The sequence below is a fragment of the Hyla sarda genome, chromosome 1 (genome assembly GCF_029499605.1).
Source record: "Hyla sarda isolate aHylSar1 chromosome 1, aHylSar1.hap1, whole genome shotgun sequence".
Lineage (NCBI taxonomy): Eukaryota > Metazoa > Chordata > Amphibia > Anura > Hylidae > Hyla > Hyla sarda.
Genome location: NC_079189.1, coordinates 430,275,287 through 430,302,098, shown reverse-complemented (window position 1 = coordinate 430,302,098; position 26,812 = coordinate 430,275,287). Strand labels below are relative to the sequence as shown.

Sequence of the window (26,812 nt, the reverse complement as noted above, 5' to 3'; positions counted from 1 at the left end):
GTGCTCAGCTCGTGAGCATGCTTCAAACCCTGGGAACGGGACAAGAGGTTACATGCACAACCCCCCCCCTTAAGTACCGGGACGAGAGGGCATACCTGTACACCCTCTGTTCACGACAGGTTAAAATAAAACTCTCCTAGTCACCTTGTTAACCCGCATTTTAAGTAAAAAATAAAAAATATATATATATATATATATATATATATATATATATATATATATAATGAATTTGTCTTTTTTTCCAAATAAAAAAAAAATCAGGGTCTTCATCCTGTAATACAAACAACAACAAAAAAAAAATTCTGTAGAGAACACTGATCACATTAATTCAAGTGTCTCTGTAGCTGTCCAGCTGTTGCGAAACTACAACCCATATAATGTTTGGAAAACTTCAGGCAGAGGCACAGGTTGAGAAACAATGCTGTTTGGTATTTACACCACTCTTTCCCAGCTATTTCAAAACTACAACTCCCATCATGCAACAGGGGTCCTCTTCATTTTTGTCCTCCAATTCTTGCTGCTTGATTGTTTTCTCTCAGGTTTATGAAGGCAGAACTGTGAGCTGTGTCTCCAGCTAAGCTGTGGCTCCAACATGAAGTCTGAAATAGTCTGCAGCACACCTCCTGCCTCCTTATTGGTTCAGACTGTTGTTTTGTCCTTCTCTACTACCTTTTGCCTCCTCAGAATGGCTCCTGTGTATAAACACAAGTGTGTCACATTTCCACAAGTAGTGACTGTATTGAGAACTGATTTTATTAAAAGAGCAGAATGATTATAATGCAAATATTACTAATCTGTTAGAAACTGAAGATGAACAGGTAACACTCCACATACTGTATATTGAGAAACATAAGAGGGAGGGTTGTTTGAATGCATATAAAAATTCAACGTATAAAACTTCTATAACTTGGAAAAAAAATTAAAGGAGTACTATTGTAAAATCCTACTGTGCCCAGGCTGCAAAAAAACAACAACAAAAAAAATTAGCTCACCTTCCTCTGTTTCCCCGTTACGCCTCTTTGGTCCTCTGGTCAGTAGTGTTGAGCGGCATAGGCCATATTCGAATTCGCGAATATTCGCGAATATATGGACGAATATTCGTCATATATTCGCGAATATTCGCATATTCGTAATACTCTCGTTTTATTTTCGCATATGCGAAAGTTCGCATATGCGAAAATAACATATGCCAAAATTGGCATATACAAAATTAGCATAGTCAAAAATTCGCATATGCGAAAATTAGCATATGCAAATTTTCGTATATGCGAAAACTCGCACACCAGTCTCACACAGTAGTATTAGAGCCTTCTTTACACCACACAAGCTGGAAGCAGAGAGGGGTGATCACTGTGATGTGTACTGTGAAAAAAAACCCCGAATATTCGTAATTACGAATATATAGCGCTATTTTCGCGAATATTTGCGAATTCGCGAATATGCAATATTCGCGAATAAAATTCGTATTGCGAATATTCGCGAACAACACTACTGGTCAGGTCTCTCTTCCTTCTTCCGTTTGCGTGGATCGTCACACTGCAGTCAGCGTAATGCCGGCCGCAGTGATGTCCTGCCTCAGCCGGGGTTATACTGAGCGCAGTGTCATGTAAGGAGCCCGGGCAGCGGGGGAAAGGAGAGGCCCAGGCTCCTTACATGACACTGCGCTCAGTCTATCACCGTCCAAGGCGGGACATCGGAAGAGCTATAGCCGCGCAATGGGGAAACGGAGGAAGGTGAGTTAATGTTTGTTTTGGTTTTGTTATTTTACAGTACAGTCACAATAGGATGAAAAAAAATCACAATAGTACTCCTTTAATTAAAAGAAAAACATGTTTATTTTCAAATATGCAATAACCAATACAATTGATACAAAACTTGTCATTTTACACATAAACTAATAGTTACATGTGAAGTTATGGATGCACTATGCTTTAATAACAGATTCAGTTTTTAATGTTTCTAACAATATAAGAAGCACATTTTATTGCATCTTTCATGATGTTAGTTGTAGTAAAGCTAAATTAAAAGTTTATTCAAGGCCTTAGAACAAATACATTAATTGTGTTTAAAAGCTTACTGTGAAATGTAAAAAATTGTTGGCATTGAAAATATGAAAACAGGATTTAAAAGAAAACAAGAAAACTGTTCCTATTGTCGGTTTAAACACCCAGACTCCTACTTAAAGACAGAAGTTTCGTCCTTAACATATCCCTCCAGAATTTACAACCTTAGAACACTCATAAATGCCAAACCTTAACTTGATCTATGAAGCAGGAAGAGCTTCTCTGGGTGTTTCAGACTATTTCTTTATTCTGTGCATCAGTCCGGTGCTCATAAAACTGTTTCTGATCAGCATTGTAGGACTTTTAATATCTGCATTAAAAAAACCATTTGGAGGTTAAAGCACTTGTAAATGAGATGGATTTTGCCCTTTAAAAGTTATGTTTCATTTGCTGTCTGAATGCCCATCCTCATCCTATTCTTGCATCATTGTTTATTACGAGGTAGAGTCTTTATCTGATGTTACTCATTATTTTATAAATGCAGTACGCATAAATCGTATGCACTTATGAATAACGTGCGATAATTTAGTGCAAAAGGTAATAATGTGCCAAGCAATAAAGACAGAAATTAGGTTTCTTTAAATTCATGAGATCACATTTTTTTCCGATTAGAATTAGTTTTTATGAGCACTAACCGTAAAAAAAATACAATTAAACATTTAGTAGCACATAAATATGCTCAATTAGGTATTATTTATACAATTACTATTATTAATAATAAACCTTTTATTATCACCACTGTTATCAGTGTTATCACTGTTATCCCTTGGTAAAATGCAATATATAGATACAAATAAAATCTTTACAGAGCTATTTGCAGAATTTAGAACACTATGGGGAAGATTTATCACAAATTGTCCAGAGAAAAATTTGCTGAGTTGCCCATGGCAACCAACCAGATAGTTTCTTTGATTTTTCAGAGGCCTTATAAAAAAATGAAAGAAGTGATCTGATTGGTTCTTATGGGCAACTGTGTCAATGTTTTGATAATTCTCCCCCTATAAATTGCTGTTTTACTTTGTTTTTGCTGTAATTTTTTCAAAATTGCAGCAATATTATGCACTATTTTACCACAATTATGTAAATCGTGGTGAAAATGCATTGTGTTTATAGTGCTGTTTTTTGTCGCAATTTCGGAAAGTTGCTTCAAAAACCGGATAAAACTACAGCATTGTTGTACGTATTTAGACTAAATGTTTTCAGCAACAGAAACTTCTGCAACAAATCTGTTATATGGCTATCCCCTCAACCTCATTTATGTCTTTTGGCAATGTATTTTATGTTCTGTAGAGTATGTTGGAGTAAAAATTGATTAAATGGCTTTCAAATCAACACTACTGATTTTTTTTTCTCTGGTTGCTCTGCAAAATAGGCCAACCAATGAACAACCACAACTGAAAATGTTTATATATGTCACATGGTAACTCTGGTGACAATTGGTGACAAGTGTTTCACTCCATTATTCAGGAATTTAAAGAGTACCTTTCATCAAAAAAACTTTGATATTTTATTGATAAAAGTATGCTGAATAGCTTTCTAAATGCATGTGTTTAAAAAATATCTTTCTTTCCATGTGTATTTTTGCATTGAAAAAAGGACCACTAGGGGTCTTTCTACATGTCCCGGCCGCAAGTCTCTTATAGATTTCGGACTCATGCCGGCCTGGCATGAGTCCGAAATTTCATAGTTCAGCTGGGACACTGACGAGCTCAGCGCAGCTCCCTGCCTGTCAATCAGACAGGCGGGTGCAAGCGCCGTGCTTGCAGCACAGCAGAGCATGCTCCTGACTTGGCCAGCCATGTCATCAGGCTCCGCCAGTGCAGGCTGGCCACTGTTCTGCACTGTGAAAGCATCGGGTCCGCTTTCCCAACACTGATAGAGGTCTTCATATGTCTGATCTAAGTCTTCCTTTGAAATTGAAAAGTAAAGTAAGTTTATTTTGCACGGGGCATTATTTATATATCTCTCTATATATAGCTACATATACCAAAGTGGAATCAGCACTCGAGAGACCCAACAAAAATGCAAGTGTCCAACCAGCGTGCCAGAGCTGGATCAAGCATAGTCTATGCTTGAGAAAGGCCAACAGGCCGAAACATTGCATGTCATATCTATTGGTGCTATAAACACGTAGCCACTTTTTTCACCCTGAACACCATCATCTGTGCTGTGTCTTTGCTTACAATGGACTATAGCTACATATATATATATATATATATATATATATATATATATATATATATAGAAGAAAATAGAAGAACAGCACAAATCCAATTCAAAAGTATCCGTACGGAGGTGCTCGCAGATCTTGGATCCTTGGTTAGAGGACCAAAAATTATTTAGACAGCAAAAAGAAATCTTGTCCACAGCACCAATTCCAAAAAAAAGTGTAGATTTTATTCCATAACAGGTGTCAATACAGCAGTGACGTTTCTTGAGAAAGGTCAGGTTGAGCTGACTGAAACGTCGCTGCTGTATTGACACCTGTTATGGAAAAAAATCTACACTTTTTTTTGGAATTGGTGCTGTGGACAAGATTTCTTTTTGCTGTCTACATATATATATATATATGAATCGCAGCATATAGGAAGAAGGGCGGAAGTAAGCCCAGGCAGGCTTCAGATGACGTTGCGTCTGTCGGGCCACTCCCCCCTTCCTCCCTCACACTTGGACAGCAGAATGAGCAGCAATGAAGACATAAAAATAGGTACAAAGAGGGGGTTTAAAAAAAATTATCACAGGGATAATGTCAGTGAGAGTCAGGGAGAGATGGGGGAGGGGGGAAAAGGACAGTTAAGTTAAAGGTTGTCTACTTATCACATCATGGCAAAAATGGAAGTATGCCAGTAAATAAGTTATTGGTCTGATTGTGTTCTCTTCTCCATCCATTATACCATTGGGCTTAAAGGAATAAATCAACCCTGATTTCCCTCTGAAAAACTTGGAAAGTAATGCTATTGAAAAAGGGGTCACTCCTGAAACGTGTCTAGCTTATCCACCCGCAGCATTCAGATCACCATTGGCAGCCTAACACCATCCTACCATTTGCAACAGCTGGAATCCCTTGCTTTTGGGACCACTGTGCATACGTGCGCTCTCCAACACGAGGATGACGCCTTCAGCATTGCTAATCTGCACCTACATCCACTCACCAGCCACACACCGCATCCTTGTTGCCATCAGAATTGGGGAATCCTTAGACTTACCACGCAGACATCCACACTGAGCCGGCGCCAAGCCGAGCCAGTCTGCGATACGGAGCCCAGCGAAATAGGGGCTTCCATCCCAGCGGAGCGGTGAGTGGTGCAGAAGCAATGGCATATATTTGATACTTTATTTGCTACTATTTTGCTAAACTTCAGTGGACTGCAACACTACCAATATACTTGAAGTATACCCGACATTTTTAAAAGTATGTCTGTGGATTACAAAGCATGTCTATGGATTACGAAACGTTATAACTGTCCACAATTTCCTATACCATTGGTGACTGCCCCGTTATTTTATTTTATTTAAATTTAAATTTTTTATTATTCTTTGCACAACATAATATTATTTTTAACTATTTTTGCACAAATTCATTGTTAATATATTTAGTAGATCCATAGCAAGGGCCCTTCTAGGACTACTATATTTTACATTAATAAACTAATTTTTACTCATACCATCTACTGCTAGTATATTTGCACATAAACACCTACCTCACATCTCAATTCTAATATTTAACTAATACAATTTCATTTAATATATACCTAGAGGTCTGTATACCACTATATTCTTTACAGAGCAAACATAGCTCCAGGCTGCTGATGTACGGGAGTTCAGCAGGAGAGATCATGGGGGTCCCCAGCGGTGGGACCCCCACGATAGGACCTCTTATCCCCTATCCTTTGGATAGGGGATAATATGTCTAGGGGCGAAGTACCCCTTTAAATTAATATTTTCTTTTCACTTGTTGTTTTGTTCCCTTGTAACCAGTAGAAAATAATCATGGTATTGCAAATACATTTCATATGATTTAATGAGGAGACAATATAAAATTCATCTTAATGTCTCCAAAATGCTAAGTTCTGAACAAATGTTCATTACCAATAAGGCATGACAACACCATTATAAACAAATTTCAAATGGAAATTTTAATGTTTTCATAAATTGTTCAAGTGCATAATGTAATGTTGTCCTCCAAAAAGTAACTGTATCACTCTTTGAATAACAATAAAACAAAGTGGAAGAATTTACAACTAAGACAGTGAATGGGGCTTTCCTTTTTTTCTCCATGCTTTATAAGAGCCATGACTTTTATTTTTAGATCTATAGTTCCATATAATGGATTGTTTTTGTGCAATTAATTGTACTTTGTAATGACAACATTCATTTTACTATAACATATATAGCCTAACTTAAAAATATTATTTGTGGCAGTTTAGCAAATTTAGTTTTTTTTTGTTTAGTTTTTTTTTTTGCTTTAATGCAGTACATTTTACTGTAAAAATATCAACAGTGCACTTTACTGTAAAGTAAAAAAAAATGTTTTTTAAACAAATGATGTTAAAAATTTACCTATTCTGCGCCTATAACTTTCTTATATGGGGCTTTATGATTTTTACTTGTAAAAGGGGAAAGGGTTAGAATACAATTTTATTGGGTGAAGTGCTTATTCACTTTTATTAAACCTTTTTTATTGTTTTTTTTTTTGTTTTGTTTTTTACATTTTCCACATAGAAGACTATTTATAGCAATCTTTTGATTGCTTATACTGTTCAATGTATAGGCATAGCACTGATCTGTGTAACTGTAAGACCATAGAAGAAGATCATCAGAGCGGTCATAGCACTGATGTATGGAGCTCCAGCCACCATCTTAACTCAAAGGACACCCGTGATCCCCTAGTGCAGTGATGGCAAACCTATGGCACGCGTGCCACAGGTGGTACGCCGAGCCCCCTCTGTGGGCACGAGGCCATAGTTCGCCATCTGACAAAATCTGGAAATTACTTGGTTAACCGGTCACCGGCTCATGCAGCAGCTCGGCCTGGCTTCCCACAGTGGCTCTGCCCGGCATCACGCGGCAGTGGCGGCTCGGCACAGCATTTCACTTTCACAGCCCTGGGCTGGATGCCGGCTCCCGTACAGTGCCTTGGGCTCTGGCTTTCTCCCAGCAGTGCTTAGCGCTGGCAGGAAGTCACTTCCTCCCAGCACTCTATGGTAAAGCAGGATCCGCGTGGGAGGCAGTAACAGAGTGCAGGCCAGGTACCTGAAATGGGGAGGGAGAATTAAGATTATTCCTCCCCATTTCATATTCAAATATTTAATAATGACAAGGAGAGGATTAGTTGTATGAAGGGAATGGGCTGTATGAGGGGGGACAGGGGCTGTATGAGGGGCGGGGCAGGGACTGTATGAGGGGGGGACAGGGACTGTATGAGGGGGGACAGGGACTGTATGAGGGGGAACATGGGCTGTATGAGGGGGTACAGGGACTGTATGAGGGGGAACATGGGTTGTATGAGGGGGGACAGGGGCTGTATGAGGGGGGGCAGGGACTGTATGAGAAGTAACATGGGACTGTATGAGGGGGGACAGGGACTGTATGAGGGGGGGCAGGGGCTATATGAGGGAGGGGGCAGGGACTGTATGAGGGGGGGACAGGGACTGTATGAGGGGGAACATGGGACTGTATGAGGAGGGACAGGGGCTGTATGAGGGGGGGGACAGGGGCTGTATGGGAGGTGCAGGGACTGTATGAGGGGGGACAGGGGCTGTATGAGGGGGGACAGGGGACTGTATGAGGAGGGACAGGGGCTGTATGAGGGGGGGACAGGGGCTGTATGGGAGGTGCAGGGACTGTATGAGGGGGGACAGGGGCTGTATGAGGGGGGACAGGGGCTGTATGAGGGGGAACATGGGCTGTATGAGGGGGGACAGTGGCTGTATGAGAGGGAACATGGGCTGTATGAGGGGGGAACATGGGCTGTATGAGGGGGGACAGGGGCTGTATGAGGGGGGACAGTGGCTGTATGAGGGGGGGCAGGGGCTGTATGAGGGGGAACATGGGCTGTTTGAGGGGGGATAGTGGCTGTATGAGGGGGAACATGGGCTGTATGAGGGGGGGCCGGGGCTGTATGAGGGGGGACATGGGCTGTATGAGGGGGGACAGTGGCTGTATGAGAGGGGGACAGGGGCAGTAAGAGAGGAGAACATGGGCTACATGAATTTCACATAGCAGTACCCCTCATATAGATGGTGCCTCTCCTATAGTCTATATTCCCCATAATATGACTGTGTCCTCCCCCTCCTTCTCCAAATGTAAGAAGAAGAGAGGGGGGGGGGATAACTGTTAAATTTAGAAATGCTAATTTATTTATTTTGATAAAAAATAAATAACCTGCAGCACCCCTAACCCCCCCCCCCCCCCCACACACAGAACCCCTACCCCCCCACACACACAGCACCTACCCCACACAGCACTCCATCCCCCCACACACCTACACACCTACATAAACACAGCAGACCCCCACACAGCACCCCTCAAACACACAGCACAGTTGTTCTTCTTCTAAAACTAAATATGTTAATTAGTTATGACAACTGTATGAGTTGTTTTTTATAAACTTAAACCTCAGTATTCTGATTTATATTGCTGCGCTGGCACTTTGAGGGAAAAAAAAGTTGGCGTGAATTACGGTTTGGGCACTCGGGCTCAAAAAGGTTCGCCATCACTTCCCTAGTGGGTGGTCAAAAGTGACTCTCAATGCCTTCCTTATCGATAGGATTAGTATTGATCATGACAACTGAAGGGTTATGGGTAGAAATTAGCAATTTTAAAAAAATTCAATTCGGCCTATTCGCTGAATTTTTCGAAAAAATTTAGTTTGGTCCGAATTTATTTGCGGCGAATCTGTATTAAAAATGGCTATTTCTGGCCTACATAGAGCCTCAATAGTGGTGTTGAACACTTTGTCTTGCTGTAACTCGCATAGGGTGTGTGCTGTGTTAGTGAAATAATACTGTTATTCAGTAGGTCATGCAGAGTAGAGGGGTCACTATTAGAATCACTGTCACAGAGCGGCACAATGACAGAACCTAGAGGTGGCATCAGTATGAAGAGACCGTATAGTGCCTGATTGACACGGTGTGGAGGTGGCGGAAGCATGAAGAGACCATATAGTGGCTGAATGACCCAGCCTGGAGGTGGCAACAGTTGGATGAGACATTGGGGCCTCGCAATTGAAAAAATGTAAGATATGTTTTACCATTTAAATTGAAGATTTCAAATAGATGAACCTAAAAAGTTTTATTTAATGTGCCAGCAACATGAGGAGACCACATTCCGGTACAGTGGTACGGCCTGGAGGTGATGGAAGCATGAGGAGACCATATAGTGGATGAATGACAGCCTGGAGTTGGCAATAGCATGAGGAGACCACATGAATGACACAGCCTGGAGTTGGTGGCAGCAAAAGCAGACCACATAGTGGCTGAATGACACAGCCTGGATTTGACAGCAGATAGAGCAGACCATATAGTGGATGAATGACACAGCCTGGAGTTGGCGGCAACATGAGGAGACCATATAGTGGTTGAATGACACAGCCTGGAGTTGGCGGCAGCAAGGCAGACCATATAGTGGCTGGATGACACAGCCTGGAGTTGGTGGCAGCATGAGGAGACCACATATGTTACACTATGCGCTCCGGCATCACATGCTGGCCGTGAGCACATGGTCCCCTTACCTTCTGCTGCCGACGGGGCTTGGACTCGCATCCCGGGATGCGCCCACATGCGAGCGCCAGTCCGTCACTCTCCAGGTGTTTCTCCTGCCTCTGCCTCAACCTCTCTGCTCCGGTGCGCGTGTCCCTGTCCCTTATGGCGTGCGCGCACCAGAGCTTTAAGATTTAAAGGGCCAGTACGCTCATTAGTGTAACCACCTGTGGCTTATTTATAAATTCCTCCACCCTCCTAAGTTCTCTGCCGGATCTTTGTTGCCTTCTGACCTAGAGAAAGCGTTCCTTTGTACTGCCTTGCCGTGTACCAGATCTCCTGCTCTTGTGACTTGACCTTGCTCCTCTGCTGCCTGCCTACTGAACTCCTGCTACGTCCTGACTACGCTACTGTGCCGCCTGCCCTTACCTATTGCTATCCAGACGCCTAATGCCTCATCCCTCCTGTGCCTCGCATCTCCTCAGCCACCTGTGTGGTCGAGCCGTGCCAGGGGTAGCGACCTGGGTGTTGTCTGCAGCTGCAAGCCCATCCCGCTTTGCGGCAGGCTCCTTAGACTCCGCTCCCTGGTATGGTCCAAGTCAATGAGAATTTGTGTTTGTACTGTCCTAGCCCGACGCACTTTCTCAAGGACTGTACAGTTAACCTGCACCTAGGGTACATGGGAGAGGCATCCCTGGGTGTGAATACTACCTCTCCATGCTTAACTATTCCTGTACAAGTCTTCGCTTCAGCGCTACAGTATTTTTGGATTCCAGATCAGCAGGTGACTTTATTGATGCGGCTTTAGTCCACAAGTATCATCTTCCCTTTACTTGGCTTGCCAAGCCCCTGTCCATCTCCTCTGTTAATGGAAAAAATCTAGACTGTAAGGTTCACTTCAGTACTGAATCTCGCGTCATGCAAGTGGGAGTATTGCATAAAGAAAAGATTGAATTCTATGTTCTGCCACACTGTACTGAGATTCTTTTTGGTCTTCCTTGGCATTCCCCGCAACTGGATTGGAGAACTGGAGAAATAATTCGCTGGGGACAATCCTGTCAAAATTTTTGCCTTCAACCTGTTCTGCGTAAAGTTGTTTCTCGTCTTTCACCTTTACCTGGCCTGCCGCCAGCTTACCAAGATTTCTCGGATGTCTTCTGCAAGAAACAGGCTGAATCTCTGCCTCCACATCGTCCTTATGACTGCCCGATTGATCTTCTGCCTGGTACCACTCCTCCTCGTGTGAGGATATACCCTCTTTTAGTTCCTGAGACCAAAGCCATGGATGAGTGTATCCAGGAGAATTTCCAAAAGGGTTTTATCCTTAAGTCCTCTTCTCCTGCTGGAGCAGGTTTCTTCTTTGTAGGGAAGAAGGATGGCTCACTCCGTCCGTGCATTCACTACAGGGGACTTAACAAAATGACGGTCAAGAACCGTTACCCTCTACCTCTCATCTCAGAACTTTTTGACCTCCTACGTGGTGCCAAGGTCTTCTTCAAGTTGGACTTACGCGGTGCGTATAACCTCATTCGCATCTGCAAGGGAGATGAATGGAAAACCGCCTTCAATACTCGTGATGGACATTTTGAGTATCTTGTAATGCCTTTTGGTTTCTGCAATGCTCCAGACGTTTTTCAGGAGTTCATCAACTATATCTTCCGTGATCTTCTCTACACATGTGTTGTCGTATACCTAGATGACATCCTGATCTTCTCTTCCAACTTAGAGGAGCATCGTACTCATGTCCGTCTGGTTCTTCAGCGACTACGGAAGAATCATCTCTACGCCAAACTGGAGAAATGCCTGTTCGAGAAATCTAGTCTTCCGTTTTTTGGCTACATTGTCTCTCATCAGTTCCTGCAGATGGATCCAGATACGTTGTCTGCAGTATTGGATTGGCCTCGTCCCTCGGGCCTAAGTGCGATTCAACGCTTTCTGGGATTTGCTAATTATTATCATCAGTTTGTCCCACATTTTTCATCCTTGGTTGCTCCTATTGTGGCTCTCACTAAAAAGGCATCTAATCCTAAATCTTGGCCTCGAGTGGCTGAAGAGGCCTTCTCCCGTTTAAAGTCTTCGTTTGCCTCTGCTCCCGTGCTTACAAGACCTGATCCAGAGAGGCCCTTTGCTTTGGAGGTTGATGCTTCATCTATTGGAGCGGGTGCCGTTCTCACTCAGAAAAACGCCAAGGGCAAGAGTGTAACTTGTGGGTTCTTCTCCAAGACTTTCTCTCCTGCTGATAGGAATTACTCCATTGGAGATCGTGAACTCTTTGCTATCAAGCTAGCTTTGAAGGAATGGCGACATATGTTGGGAGGTTCTTCTCATCCGGTCAACATCTACTCCGATCATAAGAACCTTCTATATCTTCAGTCTGCTCAGTGTTTCAACCCCCGCCAGGCAAGATGGTCACTGTTCTTTTCCAGGTTCAGCAGACAAGAACATCAGGGCAAGGTACTGAAATGGGGTCATTCTTCCTTGACAGCAGGACATCCTGGAATACGCAAGACTCTACTTCTTATTTCCCGACACTTCTTATGGTCCCATATCGCCATGGATTTCATCACCGATTTGCCACCTTCTCATAATAACACCTTCATCTGGGTCGTGGTAGATAGGTTTTCCAAGGTGGCTCATTTCATTCCTCTACCAGGTCTTCCTTCTGCTCCACAGCTGGCAAAGTACTTCTTGTTGCATGTCTTTCGTTTACAATGTCTTCCACAGCATATATTTTCGGATCGAGGGGTGCAGTTTGTCTTTAAGTTCTGGCGAGCCCTTTGTAACTGTATGGACCTTAACCCCTTAAGGACCAAGGACGTATGAGTACGTCCTTAGTCCCACTCCCGTAATATAATGCGGGGTCCCACGGTTATATCATGGTGGGCTCGGCGTCATAGTGAAGCCGGGAACCACCGCTAATAGCGCGCGGTACTGATCGCGGTGCCGCGCGCTATTAAACCTTTACCCGCGCGCTCAAAGCTGAGCCACACGGCTAAAAGTGAAAGTAAAAACTGCCGGTTAGCTCAGTGGGCTGTTCGGGATAGCTGTGGCAAAATCGCGGCATCCCGAACAGCTTAGAGGACAGCCGGAGGGTCCCTACCTGCCTCCTCACTGTCCGATCGCCGAATGACTGCTCAGTGCCTGAGATCCAGGCATGAGCAGTCAAGCGGCAGAATCATCGATCACTGGTTTCCTATGAGAAACCAGGGATCAATGTGAAAGATCAGTGTGTGCAGTGTTATAGGTCCCTATGGGAGCTATAACACTGCAAAAAAAAAGTGAATAAAGATCATTTAACCCCTCCCCTATTAAAAGTTGGAATCACCCCCCTTTTCCCATAAAAAAAAAACACAGTGTAAATAAAAATAAACATATATGGTATCACCGCGTGCGGAAATTTCCGAATGATAAAAATATATTTTTAATTAAACCACACGGTCAATGGCGTGCGCGCAAAAAAATTCCAAAGTCCAAAATAGTGCATTTTTGGTCGCTAAGTCCTATCAATAAGTCCTATCAATGCAAAAATGGTACCGTTAAAAACTATAAGAATAAATGAGCCCTCATACCGCCCCATAGGCGGAAAAATAAAAAAGTTATATGGGTCAGAAGATGAGAATTTTAACCCCTTAAGGACCAAGGACGTACCGGTACGTCCTTGGTCCTGCTCTTCTGATATAACGCGGGGTTACACAGTAACCCCGCGTCATATCATGGCGGGCCCGGCGTCATAGTGAAGCCGGGACCCGCCTCTAATAGCGCGCAGCGCCGATCGCGGCGCCGCGCGCTATTAACCCTTTAGCCGCGCGCTCAGAGCTGAGCCGCGCGGCTAAAAGTGAAAGTGAAAGTTCCCGACTAGCTCAGTCGAGCTGTTCGGGATAGCCGCGGCTAATCGCGGCATCCCGAACAGCTGACAGGACAGCGGGAGGGCCCCTTCCTGCCTCCTCGCTGTCCGATCGCCGAATGACTGCTCAGTGCCTGAGATCCAGGCATGAGCAGTCATGCGGCAGAATCGTTGATCACTGGTTTCTTATGAGAAACCAGTGATCAACATAGAAGATCAGTGTGTGCAGGGTTATAGGTCCCTATGGGAGCTATAACACTGCAAAAAAAAGTGAAAAAAAAAGTGAATAAAGATCATTTAACTCCTCCCCTATTAAAAGTTTGAATCACCCCTCTTTTCCAATAAAAAATAAAACACAGTGTAAATAAAAATAAAAATAAACATATGTGGTATCACCGCGTGCGGAAATGTCCGAATTATAAAAATATATCATTAATTAAACCGCTCGGTCAATGGCGTGCGCGCAAAAAAATTCCAAAGTCCAAAATAGTGCATTTTTGGTCACTTTTTATATCATTTAAAAATGAATAAAAAGTGATCAATAAGTCCTATCAATGCAAAAATGGTACCGTTAAAAATTTCAGATCACGGCGCAAAAAATGAGCCCTCATACCGCCCCATACACGGAAAAATAAAAAAGTTATAGGGGTCAGAAGATGACAATTTTAAACGTATTAATTTTCCTGCATGTAGTTATGATTTTTTCCAGAAGTCCGACAAAATCAAACCTATATAAGTAGGATATCATTTTAATCGTATGGACCTACAGAATACATATCAGGTGTCATTTTTACCGAAAAATGTACTACGTAGAAACGGAAGCCCCCAAAAGTTACAAAACAGCGTTTTTTTTTTTAATTTTGTCGCACAATGATTTTTTTCCCGCTTCACCATAGATTTTTGGGCAAAATGACTGACGTCATTACAAAGTAGAATTGGTGGCGCAAAAAATAAGCCATCATATGGATTTTTAGGTGTAAATTTGAAAGAGTTATGATTTTTTAAAGGCAAGAAGCAAAAAACGAAAATGCAAAAACGGAAAATCCTCCGAACCTTAAGGGGTTAAACATATTAGTTTTCCTGCATGAAGTTATGATTTTTTCCAGAAGTACGACAAAATCAAACCTATATAAGTAGAGTATCATTTTAATCGTATGGACCTACATAATAAAGATAAGGTGTCATTTGTACCGAAAAATGTACTACGTAGAAATGGAAGCCCCCAAAAGTTACAAAACAGCAATTTTTTTTTTTATTTTGTCGCACAATGATTTTTTTTGCCATTTCACCGTAGATTTTTGGGAAAAATGACTGACGTCATTACAAAGTAGAAAAAAAAAAAGCAATTACATGGATTTTTAGGTGCAAAATTGAAAGAGTTATGATTTTTTTAAGGCAAGGATGAAAAAACGAAAGTGCAAAAATGGAAAAAACCCCGGTCCTTAAGGGGTTAATCTGGACTTCACCTCAGCCTACCACCCTCAGTCCAATGGTCAGGTGGAGAGAGTTAATCAAATCCTTGAGGCTTATCTTCGGCATTTTGTTTCAGCTCGCCAAGATGATTGGGTCAACCTTCTCCCCTGGGCTGAATTCTCATGTAATCTTAAGGATTCCGAGTCCACGAGGTCGTCTCCCTTTTTTGTCATCTACGGACTCCATCTCCGTCCTCCTCTTCTTCTCCCAGTCTCCGCCTGTGTGCCTGCTGTTCATGAGCTGATCCGTGACTTCTCCAACATCTGAACAACAGAAATATATAGAAAAAGACAGAGGAGACACAATGCGCATCTAAGCGTAATTAAAAAATATATATAGATAATCTGAGTGTAAAAGAAAATAATTAAATTAAATTAAAAATGGATGTCGGCAGCCGTTTCCAGATTAGTGTTTTAGGTTGTTATGTTAGGTTTGCTCACCTTTCTGTGTTGTACCGTGGGCACAACACCAGTAGACACTTGTTTCCCACTATTCTGGGGGACACAGATTGGAGGAGTGCAGCCGGCACTAGACCCTTTCTCACCGGCGGAGGACGGTCACTGGAATGGAAGAATATCGGTCCCGTGGTCCCGAGAAAAAAGAGAAGTGCTTCTGTGGGCGCTCACCTGCGTCACAGATATAGTCCGTCACAGGTATGTGGATGTTTCCGAGAACTTAGTAAAATAAAACGGCTTGGACACGGATGTATTTGGAAAATAAAAAGAAGATTTATTCCTTCAGCATGCAATACAGCAACGCGTTTCGAGGGGCGGGGACCCCCTCTTCATCAGGCTATCTGATTGGGCAGTGTGGATGTCCTTTATTTATACCTAATTTGCCCGCGAAAATCACATGTGCGTGTTACATAACATGAAAATAAAAAAAAATCCATAGAAAAGAAGACATTTACATAAAAAATGGAAGTGAGCATTCTGTAAAATAACCCACAGATGGTCAGTTTGACTAACCCTTATATTATGCACCTTATCTTGTATTGCATATGTGATATGTAATAATTCTGCAGACGTCGGGCCATTTCAAACGCTCTCCCTTCGGAGATCTACAGTGGCTGGGTGAGAGGTCTGAGGCACCGACCACCGGTCCGTCCACACATCCGTACTCCTGGCCGCTAATTGGATGGGGGACCGGCGTCAATCAGTAAAAAGAAGAAAGCAACAGCGGCAAGATCAAGACCGGACCTTTGCAGTAGGTTAAAAAATGAAAATGCAGAAATGCAAAGTGGCCCGCGACGGAGACCTATAAAGAAGGGAAGACATAGCTTGCCCAGCCAATGTGTGATGACACCGGCATGTAATAGTGCTGCCCCTCGGCAGGGTAATGCCCTGTATTTTCTAAACATACATTTGAATTTTAAATTTTAGATACAGAAACCCATTTCCCCACACAAGGATAATTACATTTATTTAATGCATATGTGTATGTACATACACACACATACATACGCATGGTGGATGGATGTGTACTTATCAGCTATTTGTTTTGTTTTGATTCAGTTTGTTTGTTGTGGTTGTTGTGTCAGTTGTTAACTATCTCATCTTTTTAAGATATTAATTCCACCGCTTCATTCAGGCCATGTGGTTGTAATGTCTGGAGGCTGTAAACCCAGAACATTTCTTTGCGTGACAGGATTTCAAACCTATTTTTCTTTCCCGGTGGAATGTGTTCAATTGGGGTTATGGATATGGCTGTCATGTTTCCCTCATGCATCAGGCTCAGATGTCTAGATAGGCTATGGTGCATGAATCTCTTCTTTATGTTGGAACGATGCTGATTCAATCTCAAATGTAATGTTTGTGTTGTTCTTCCAACATATTGTTTACCACATTGGCACTATGAGGTAGATGACATATTCCGTTTGGCATGTCATCAGATGTTTGATGGGGAAGGTTTCTCCCGAATGGGTACTGGAAAAACATTTTTGGTTATGGCGTATGGTAAAGCAACATAGGCATCTAGGTTTTTTGCATTTGTATGTTCCCACGTTTCCAGTTTTGTCGTTTTTCTGGGAGGATTTGTTGTGGCATTTGAGATTGCTTGGGGCTATCATACCCTTTATGGTTGGTGCCCGCCTGAAAGTCAATGCCGGATTTTTTGGGAGAATTTTTCCTAGATGTGGATCACTTAGTAGTATTCCCCAATGTTTCTTCATGATGTTTCTGATTTTTGTTTGACCCGCTGAATATGTGGTGATGAAATTACATCTGGTTTTTTCCTCATTCTCCTTTTCTTTTTCTTTCTTTTGTAGGTGGAAGGCTCCTGGGTCCGTTGCCTCAAGACATTCCTCTTGGGTAAGTGCACAGGTTTTTTCATATGCATTTTCAATTAATTCTTTCGGATATCCTTTTGCTATGAATCTGGATTTTAAGATTTTGGACTGGTCGGAAAAGGTGGCAATATCTGTACAATTTTTTCTTACTCTCTTGAATTGTCCAAAAGGGATGTTTTGTTTCCACTTCTTATACAATACCGATAGACCAGAGTGAGGTCGATTTAAACCCTGGAGAAGGTCCCAGTCAAAACCATCTTGACATCCCTGTCTCTTCCACACACGGAGAGTCTTTTTTAGGGGCCAGTCCTGCACAACACAGAACTATCAAAGATTACTTCTTTGTAAGAAAACCAACAAAAAGAAAACTAGAAGAGGAACCAGAGGAGGAACAACGGCCAAATCTAGAAAGCTGCATCAAAAAAGACAGAAAATAAAAAATACTCCGAATGGAGGGGGAAAAAAGGATGAAGATTCTCTAATCAAGATTTTCAATCTATCCAACCACACTTTAGAAGTAGATGAAAAATCCCTTTTACAAAGGGGGTTGTCTTTTTGTCCACACTATAACCCCAAAAAATTTTATCTATTTTTAGACCTCCACCGATTCACACGCCGCCTAACCTTAAAACGGCATTTCTCTCTTCCAAAAAACCAGAAGGATCCTGAACGGACCGTAGGTCCTGAGAAAAAAGATGAACAAATTCTCCTGGGGAAGCACCCAGAAATTCATATAAAAACTAAATGTTATCCCACTGAGAGTCAGGGCAATTTTATAAAAACATTCCATGAAATGGTGGCAGATGAATTCAAAAGCCTTCCAGAAGCTTTCCCAAGAAAACAAAGCGAAGGAACATTGAGCAAAGGTGAGCAAAACGCCCTGAGAAATCTGAAAAAGAATGAAGACATTGTCATTCGTGCGGCCGACAAAGGAGGAAGCATAGTAATCCAAAATTACACAGATTACAACAAAGAAGCCAACCGGATTCTTGGAGACAAGAACCACTATAAAACGATCACCACAGATCCTTTTCCAAAATTACAGAAAGACATTCTAAGTCTTTTAAAAAAAGCTCTGGAGGATAAAATCATATCAAAGAATGAAAAGAAATTTCTTTTTAATCCTAACCCTGGGACACCATATTATTACCATCTACCAAAAGTACACAAGGACACTCAAAACCCCCCGGGCAGACCCATCATTTCTGGGATACATAGTCCCACATGTAACATGTCCCAATATCTAGATAGGATATTGCAGGAATATGTGGTGGATCTACCAAGTTACCTGAAGAATTCAGATCAGCTGATCACCATCTTAAATGACACACCCTGGGAAGATGACATGGTTTTACTCACCATGGATGCAACGTCGTTATACACGAATATCCAACATGATCTGGGAATTCGATCCACCATTTCCTTTCTGGAAAAAGATAAAAACATCCCAAACGAACAGGTAATTTTCCTTACTAATTGCCTGAAATTCATTCTGGAATACAATTTTTTTCTCATACAATGGCACCCTATACCATCAAATAAGGGGGACGGCCATGGGGACCAGAGTGGCACCATCATATGCGAACCTCTTTATGGGTTGCTTTGAAGAACAGGTGATAAAAAACATCCCCTGTATAAAAGACATGTTACCATATACAAAAGGTATATAGATGTTTTGTTTTTATTATGGCGTGGCCACCCAGAGAACATCAAATCTTTTGTCACGGATATTAATACCAACAACTGGGGTTTGACATTCACCCCCGTTTTTTCCTCCACTTCAATTGAGTTTTTGGACCTCCACATCACCCACAAAGGGGATAGATTCATCACATCCACCTTTTTCAAGAAAGTTGATTCCAATAATTATATATCCTTTACCAGTGGCCACTATAAGAAGTGGAAACAAAACATCCCTTTTGGACAATTCAAGAGAGTAAGAAAAAATTGTACAGATATTGCCACCTTTTCCGACCAGTCCAAAATCTTAAAATCCAGATTCATAGCAAAAGGATATCCGAAAGAATTAATTGAAAATGCATATGAAAAAAACCTGTGCACTTACCCAAGAGGAATGTCTTGAGGCAACGGACCCAGGAGCCTTCCACCTACAAAAGAAAGAAAAAGAAAAGGAGAATGAGGAAAAAAACAGATGTAATTTCATCACCACATATTCAGCGGGTCAAACTAAAATCAGAAACATCATGAAGAAACATCGGGGAATACTACTAAGTGATCCACATCTAGGAAAAATTCTCCCAAAAAATCCGGGATTGACTTTCAGGCGGGCACCAACCATAAAGGGTATGATAGCCCCAAGCAATCTCAAATGCCACAACAAATCCTCCCAGAAAAACGACAAAACTGGAAACGTGGGAACATACAATGCAAAAAACCTAGATGCTTATGTTGCTTTACCATACGCCATAACCAAAAATGTTTTTCCAGTACCCATTCGGGTGAAACCTTCCCCATCAAACATCTGATGACATGCCAAACGGAATATGTCATCTACCTCATAGAGTGCCAATGTGGTAAAAATATGTTGGAAGAACAACACAAACATTACATTTGAGATTGAATGAGCATCGTTCCAACATAAAGAAGAGATTCATGCACCATAGCCTATCTAGACATCTGAGCCTGATGCATGAGGGAAACATGACAGCCATATCCATAACCCCAATTGAACACATTCCACCGGGAAAGAAAAATAGGTTTGAAATCCTGTCACGCAAAGAAATGTTCTGAATTTACAGCCTCCAGACATTACAACCACATTGCCTGAATGAAGCGGTGGAATTAATATCTTAAAAAGATGAGATAGTTAACAACTGACACAACAACCACAACAAACAAACTGAATCAAAACAAAACAAACAGCTGATAAGTACACATCCATCCACCATGCGTATGTATGTGTGTGTATGTACATACACATATGCATTAAATAAATGTAATTATCCTTGTGTGGGGAAATGGGTTTCTGTATCTAAAATTTAAAATTCAAATGTATGTTTAGAAAATACAGGGCATTACCCTGCCGAGGGGCAGCACTATTACATGCCGGTGTCATCACACATTGGCTGGGCAAGCTATGTCTTCCCTTCTTTATAGGTCTCCGTCGCGGGCCACTTTGCATTTCTGCATTTTCATTTTTTAACCTACTGCAAAGGTCCGGTCTCGATCTTGCCGGTGTTGCTTTCTTCTTTTTACTGATTGACGCCGGTCCCCCATCCAATAAGCGTACAGGAGTACGGATGTGTGGACGGACTGGCGGTCGGCGCCTCAGACCTCTCACCCAGCCACTGTAGATCTCCGAAGGGAGAGCGTTTGAAATGGTCTGACGTCTGCAGAATTATTACATATCACATATGCAATACAAGATAAGGTGCATAATATAAGGGTTAGTCAAACTGACCATCTGTGGGTTATTTTACAGAATGCTCACTTCCATTTTTAATGTAAATGTCTTCTTTTCTATGGATTTTATTTAATTTTAATGTTATGTAACAAACACATGTGATTTTCGCGGGCAAATGAGGTATAAATAAAGGACATCTACACTGCCCAATCAGATAGCCTGATGAAGAGGGGGTCCCTGCCCCTCGAAACGCGTTGCTGTATTGCATGCTGAAGGAATAAACCTTTTTATTTTCCAAATACATCCGTGTCCAAGCGATTTTATTTTACTAAGTTCTCGGAAACATCCGCATACCTGTGACGGACTATATCTGTGACGGAGGTGAGCGCCCACAGAAGCACTTCTCTTTTTTCTCGGGACCACGGGACCGATATTCTTCCATTCTCCACCATCTGGCAACAGACCCGACAGTCCTTGTCCCAAGCTTTTTCACACATGAAGGTGCAAGCGGATAAAAGCAGAAGACCTCCTCCGTCCTTCTCTCCTGGTGACATGGTGTGGCTTTCATCCAAATACATCCGCTTCAAGATCCCCTGTTACAATCTCGGTCCCCGCTATCTTGGTCCCTTCCAGATTCTACAAAAGATTAATCCAGTCTCCTACAAACTCCATCTACCTGCTTCATTACGTATTCCCAATTCCTTCCACGACTCTCTCCTCAAGCCTCTTGTTGTAACCAGTTCTCTAAGAAGAATGCTGTCCCAACACCTGTCTCTGGCTCATCTGACGTCTACAAAGTTAAACAGATTCTTGCTGCAAAAACTGTGAGAGATAATAGTATAGGGAATTTTGGGTATCTCCCAACCGAGTAATGACAATACTCCCAGTCAATTATGCAAAGGGGGGGGGGGGGGGAGAGGAGTGATTAAGACTTAGCTTTTAATCAAGTAATATTAAAAGAATACAAATATGTGAATGTACAGTGTGGGGTAGATCTGATAATATCTCCGCACCATAAAGACGCAATAATTACACACTGTTAAATGACCACGAGTGTTTAGTATTGTAATTTTAGCATCATCAGTTATTCCCCTTAATGTCCGACGCGTTTCGGTCACCATCCATGACCTCCTCAGGGACAGGTAGGGTGCTATTTAATATACCAGATGAGCCCTGCTTATAAGTGGTACAGTCATAAGCCACGTCTACAAATAGCAGGGAACAAAACACTCATCACAAGCAGGCAGTGATACAGTACCGCCTCTTGATATTACTTAAAATTGATATCCAGAGTCATAGATAAACAGATAGCAGACCCTGGAGCGCCTTGGATATGGTCAATCCCTGAAAAAAAGCACATATAGACACAAGCTGCTGTCAGGTCACGTCGCATAAATCATTATTAACCTGAAAGAAAAAACAGCCGTGTTACTTACAGTTAGGCGTCTAGCGATAGTCTCCATGTGCATACATGCTTGGTTGCGGGGAGCCGTACAGTCCTGTTGGCTTCTACAGTGCACATGGAGAGACGCCGCGGCGTTCTGTGTAATATCCGATAGCCGGGCGGAAGAGAGGCAGGGCCCGGGTGACGCAACTTCCGGTTTACGCCGCCGATCCGGAGATGCGTAGCCGCTCTGTGCTAGAGAGCGGTAACTAGGCAACCCGATTAACTCCACTGTGCCCAGAAAAAAGGACATGGTTTACAGAAATGAGTAGTACCATAGGTTTTTAGACTAGCTAATACTGCAACAATGTAGCCTTACTTATCATAGTATGACTATTGGTCAAAAGTGAAGAATAAATCAAAAATTGTTTGGGACATGTGTGAAGAAAAATGGCATGCATGTGAGCCAGTTAGTGTGGTCCGGTTGAGCCATGTGGGGGTAGGTGGAAGAGGCGAAAGATGGCTGTGAGTCACCATGTCGGCTATACTTTTGCCCTTACGGTAAGTAATTTGTGGATATTCTCCTATTAAGGTACGTAGATCTTCATCCATAAGCAGAACACTCCAATGGCGCTGAATAATTTCTTTAATTGGGCCTGACATATTGTCGAATGTGCCAATAATTCTGCATATCCTGGATTCTTCCGTGTGTTGCTTGGGGATAAGTAACTGTTCTCTAGGGGTATCCTTTGCCGTTTTATATGCCAAGGTTAATACATGGTCGGGGTATCCCCTATTGCGAAATCTCCCCCACAAGTCCCGTGCCTGCGCCTCAAAGTCCGTCTCTTGTGAACAGTTCCTCCTGAGGCGGAGATATTGCCCCTTCGGAATCCCCCTTTTCAGGGGGCCCGGGTGGCAACTCTCCCACCTCAGGAGGCTGTTCGTAGATGTGGCCTTTCTATAAACATTGGTGTGAAGGCCTCCCGCTCCATTTTTAGTGATAGTTACATCCAGAAAGTCTAATGTACGGTTGTCTACCGTGTATGTGAAGGTCAGCCCAATATCATTCCTGTTAATGGATTCCATGAACTCCTTGAATTGAATCATCGATCCCGTCCATAGGACAAGGATGTCATCGATATATCTAACCCACAGAGGTACCAGATCACTCAGCCACTCCCTCTTTTCGACGAACGCTATTGTAGCCTCACACCAGCCAAAATACAGGTTTGCGTATGTAGGCGCACAGGGACTGCCCATGGCAGTCCCTTTTAGCTGGTGGTAATAGCGTCCGTCGAAGAGAAAGTAATTGTGGCTGAGGATGAATTCCATCAGGATAAGTATCAACCTATTGTGATTTAACATATAGATGGGACGTGTGGAAAGCTAATAGTTAACTGCTATAAGGCCTTTCTGGTGTGAGATTGATGAATAAAGTGCTTCTACATCAATCCCTCCTAAGAGTGTATTAGTGTCTACCTCTATTCCATCCAACTTAGACAAGAGATCCATCGTATCTCTTGTAAAGGAGGGGAGGGAGGTGACAAAATGTCTTAGAACCTTATTAACATATACCCCCACGTTTTGTGATATACTTCCAATGCCCGAGACTATTGGGCGTCCTTTTAAGGGGACCATGCCCTTGTGAATTTTTGGAAGGGCATAAAACGTGGGGGTAATGGGAGCAGTAGGATATAAAAATTCATACTCCTTGTCACTGATAAGTTTGTTATTTCTTGCCTCCAGGAGTATGCAAGCAAGTATCTCTTTGTATCTTGCTGTAGGATCCTGTGTAAGTATCTCATAGGACTCCCTGTCATTGAGAATCCTATAGCACACTTTCTTATATTGCTCCCTCTCCAGGACCACTATATTCCCTCCTTTATCCGAAGGTTTTATGATGAGCCTATGATCATTTTCCAGCTCTCTTATAGCTTGTCTTTCTGCATAGGACAAGTTGTTACGGAGGAAGTGGTCCTGGAGTGAGAGATTACTGAGATCCCTGGTGACCAATTCTCGAAAAATCTCAATACATGAGATATCGTTCATGGGTGGTTGGGTCTTGGATCTAAGTTTCAGATCCGTAAAGGGGCCTTCACCCCTATTTCTTTCGCCAGCATCAAGTAATTCAGTTAAGTCTCCCAAAGTGACCAAGTCATTTGATGTAATTCCCAGGTCCAGGCACTTCTTTCGTTCGATATTTTTAAAGAATTTGTGCCAACTTAGCTTCCTTGTAAATAGAAGTATATCCTTGGTCCATAAAAATGGATCAAATTGGACTGTGGGAACAAATGATAGGCCCCTATTGAGAGCATTAATCTGAATTTCAGTTAAAGGGATGTTTGAAAGGTTTAGAACCTGTGGGGTATTTTTGCCAGATGGAACTACTGTTTGCCTTTGCCCACCGTGGGGCGGAGGAGGTACGGATTCTCCCCATCTAAAAAAAGTAGTAGACGAGGAGGCTGAGGCCGAGTATGCAGGGCCTGATGTCAAGGGGGTATTTCCGCATGTCTGTGGTGGGTTCCGGGTGGTTGCTCTAGATCGACCCCTTCCCCTATATTTTTGTCCCCTACCTCTGCCTCTTCCTCTGCCCCTTTCTCCTCTACCTCTCTCCCGATCTGAGTAATCAGTCTCCGAGGAGGAGGGCTCAGTTTCGGTATCCTTAGGAGGATATCCTTTGTCAAAGAGGGAATACGCCTTATTATCACAAAATTCTTGGAGGTCTCTTACAAACTGTGTGTGTTTCCGTTCTTTGAGGTGATAGCAAAATCTTTCTATAGTACTCTGCAGTTGGGTTTCCTTTGTCCCGAATTCCGGGTCCCCCTTAAACTTTGCTGTTACCTCTTGTTGTTCTTTTAATTTCCTTCCTGAGACCTCCAAGTTTCGATTTTCCTCCCCCAATAAAATTTGAAGGAACCTAACTGAGCAGGTAGTAGCTTCCTCCTCCCACCTTTTAAGTACGTCTGATGTACGTAATCTGGCTGCGGGTAGGATGGATATCCGCAATCCACGTGGGACAATTTTATTTTTTATATATGATTCAAAACTTTAAATTTACCAAAAACTGGTAATGTATGCTTTATGGCAATGAGTTAGTTCCTTAAATGCTGCCTTAAGAGACAGGGTATATTTATTCTGGATAAATGCTTTGTCCGAGAAAACATCTCTAGCTACACTAAGCCAATCATCTACATTAGGTGCACCAGTGATGAGACTAGCCATAACCAAAAAAGTAATTAGATAATAGTATAGAGAATTTTGTGTATCTCCCAACCGAGTAATGACAATACTCCCAGTCAATTATGCAAACCTGTATTTGGGCTGGTGGGAGGCTACAATAGCGTTCGTCAAAGAGAGGGAGTGGCTGAGTGATCTGGTACCTCTGTGGGTTAGATATATCGATGACGTCCTTGTCCTAAGGACAGGATCGATGATTCAATTCAAGGAGTTCATGGAATCCATTAACAGGAATGATATTGGGCTGACCTTCACATACACGGTAGACAACCCTACATTAGACTTTCTGGATATAACTATCACAAAAAATGGAGAGGGAGGCCTTCACACCAATGTTTATAGAAAGGCCACATCTACGAACAGCCTCCTGAGGTGGGAGAGTTGCCACCCGGGCCCCCTGAAAAGGGGGATTCCGAAGGGGCAATATCTCCGCCTCAGGAGGAACTGTTCACAAGAGATGGACTTTGAGGCGCAGGCACGGGACTTGAGGGGGAGATTTCGCAATAGGGGATACCCCGACCATGTATTAACCTTGGTATATAAAACAGCAAAGGATACCCCTAGAGAGCAGTTACTTATCCCCAAGCAACACACGGAAGAATCCAGGATATGCAGAATTATTGGCACATTCGACAATATGTCAGGCCCAATTAAAGAAATTATTCAGCGCCATTGGAGTGTTCTGCTTATGGATGAAGATCTACCTTAATAGGAGAATATCCACAAATTACTTACCATAAGGGCAAAAGTATAGCCGACATGGTGACTCACAGCCATCTTTCGCCTCTTCCACCTACCCCCACATGGCTCAACTGGACCACACTAACTGGCTCACATGCGTGTGGTCACTGTCGAGCCTGTACACACATGAGTAAAACTCTTCAGATATCACTACCAAGGCTCAATAGAATGTATAGAATTAAAATCTTTATCAACTGCAGTACCAAAGCAGTTATCTACATAGCCGAGTGCTCATGTGGTCTGAAATACGTGAAAAAGACTATTCGTGAGCTCCGTAGACGAGTCTTCGAACATGTTGGCGATGTGAGGAACAAGAGAGACACAGCTATTTCCAGATATATCCATGAAGTCCACGGGGGCGACATTAAACATCTGCGCTTCTATGGCATTGAGAATATGCGTCCATCTATACGCGGTGGAGATTTAGACAGACTATTATTACAACGCGAAACGCGTTGGCTTTATACGCTTGACACCGTTACACCACATGGCATGAATGAAATGCTGTGTTTCACTAGTTTCATTGAGACACAGTGACGGGGAATAGGCAGGGGGATATTTTGGAGAGGTAGCTAGTGGGGGTTGTAGTCAACCCATGATGCAGTATATCCCCCTTTTTTTATATCAGGGACTACTAGGGTTTGATAGACTAGGTTCCTGTGCGGGACTGCCCTTTTTAGGGCGGCCACCCCGCCTAGGATTAGGGAATAGTACAGACT

General features: G+C 42.6%; 1 long non-coding RNA gene across 1 annotated transcript in view; it reads right to left on the bottom strand.

Annotated features, from left to right (window-relative positions):
• Positions 1 to 270: 270 nt before the first annotated feature.
• LOC130309231 (uncharacterized) overlaps positions 271 to 26,812 on the bottom strand; it is an 82,195-nt gene continuing 55,653 nt past the window's right edge. Inside the window, exons 2-3 of the long non-coding RNA XR_008857932.1 lie at positions 2,259 to 2,373; positions 271 to 692 (exon numbers count right to left, since the gene is read on the bottom strand). This is a non-coding gene — a long non-coding RNA (uncharacterized LOC130309231). The remainder of the gene's footprint in view (positions 693 to 2,258; positions 2,374 to 26,812) is intronic.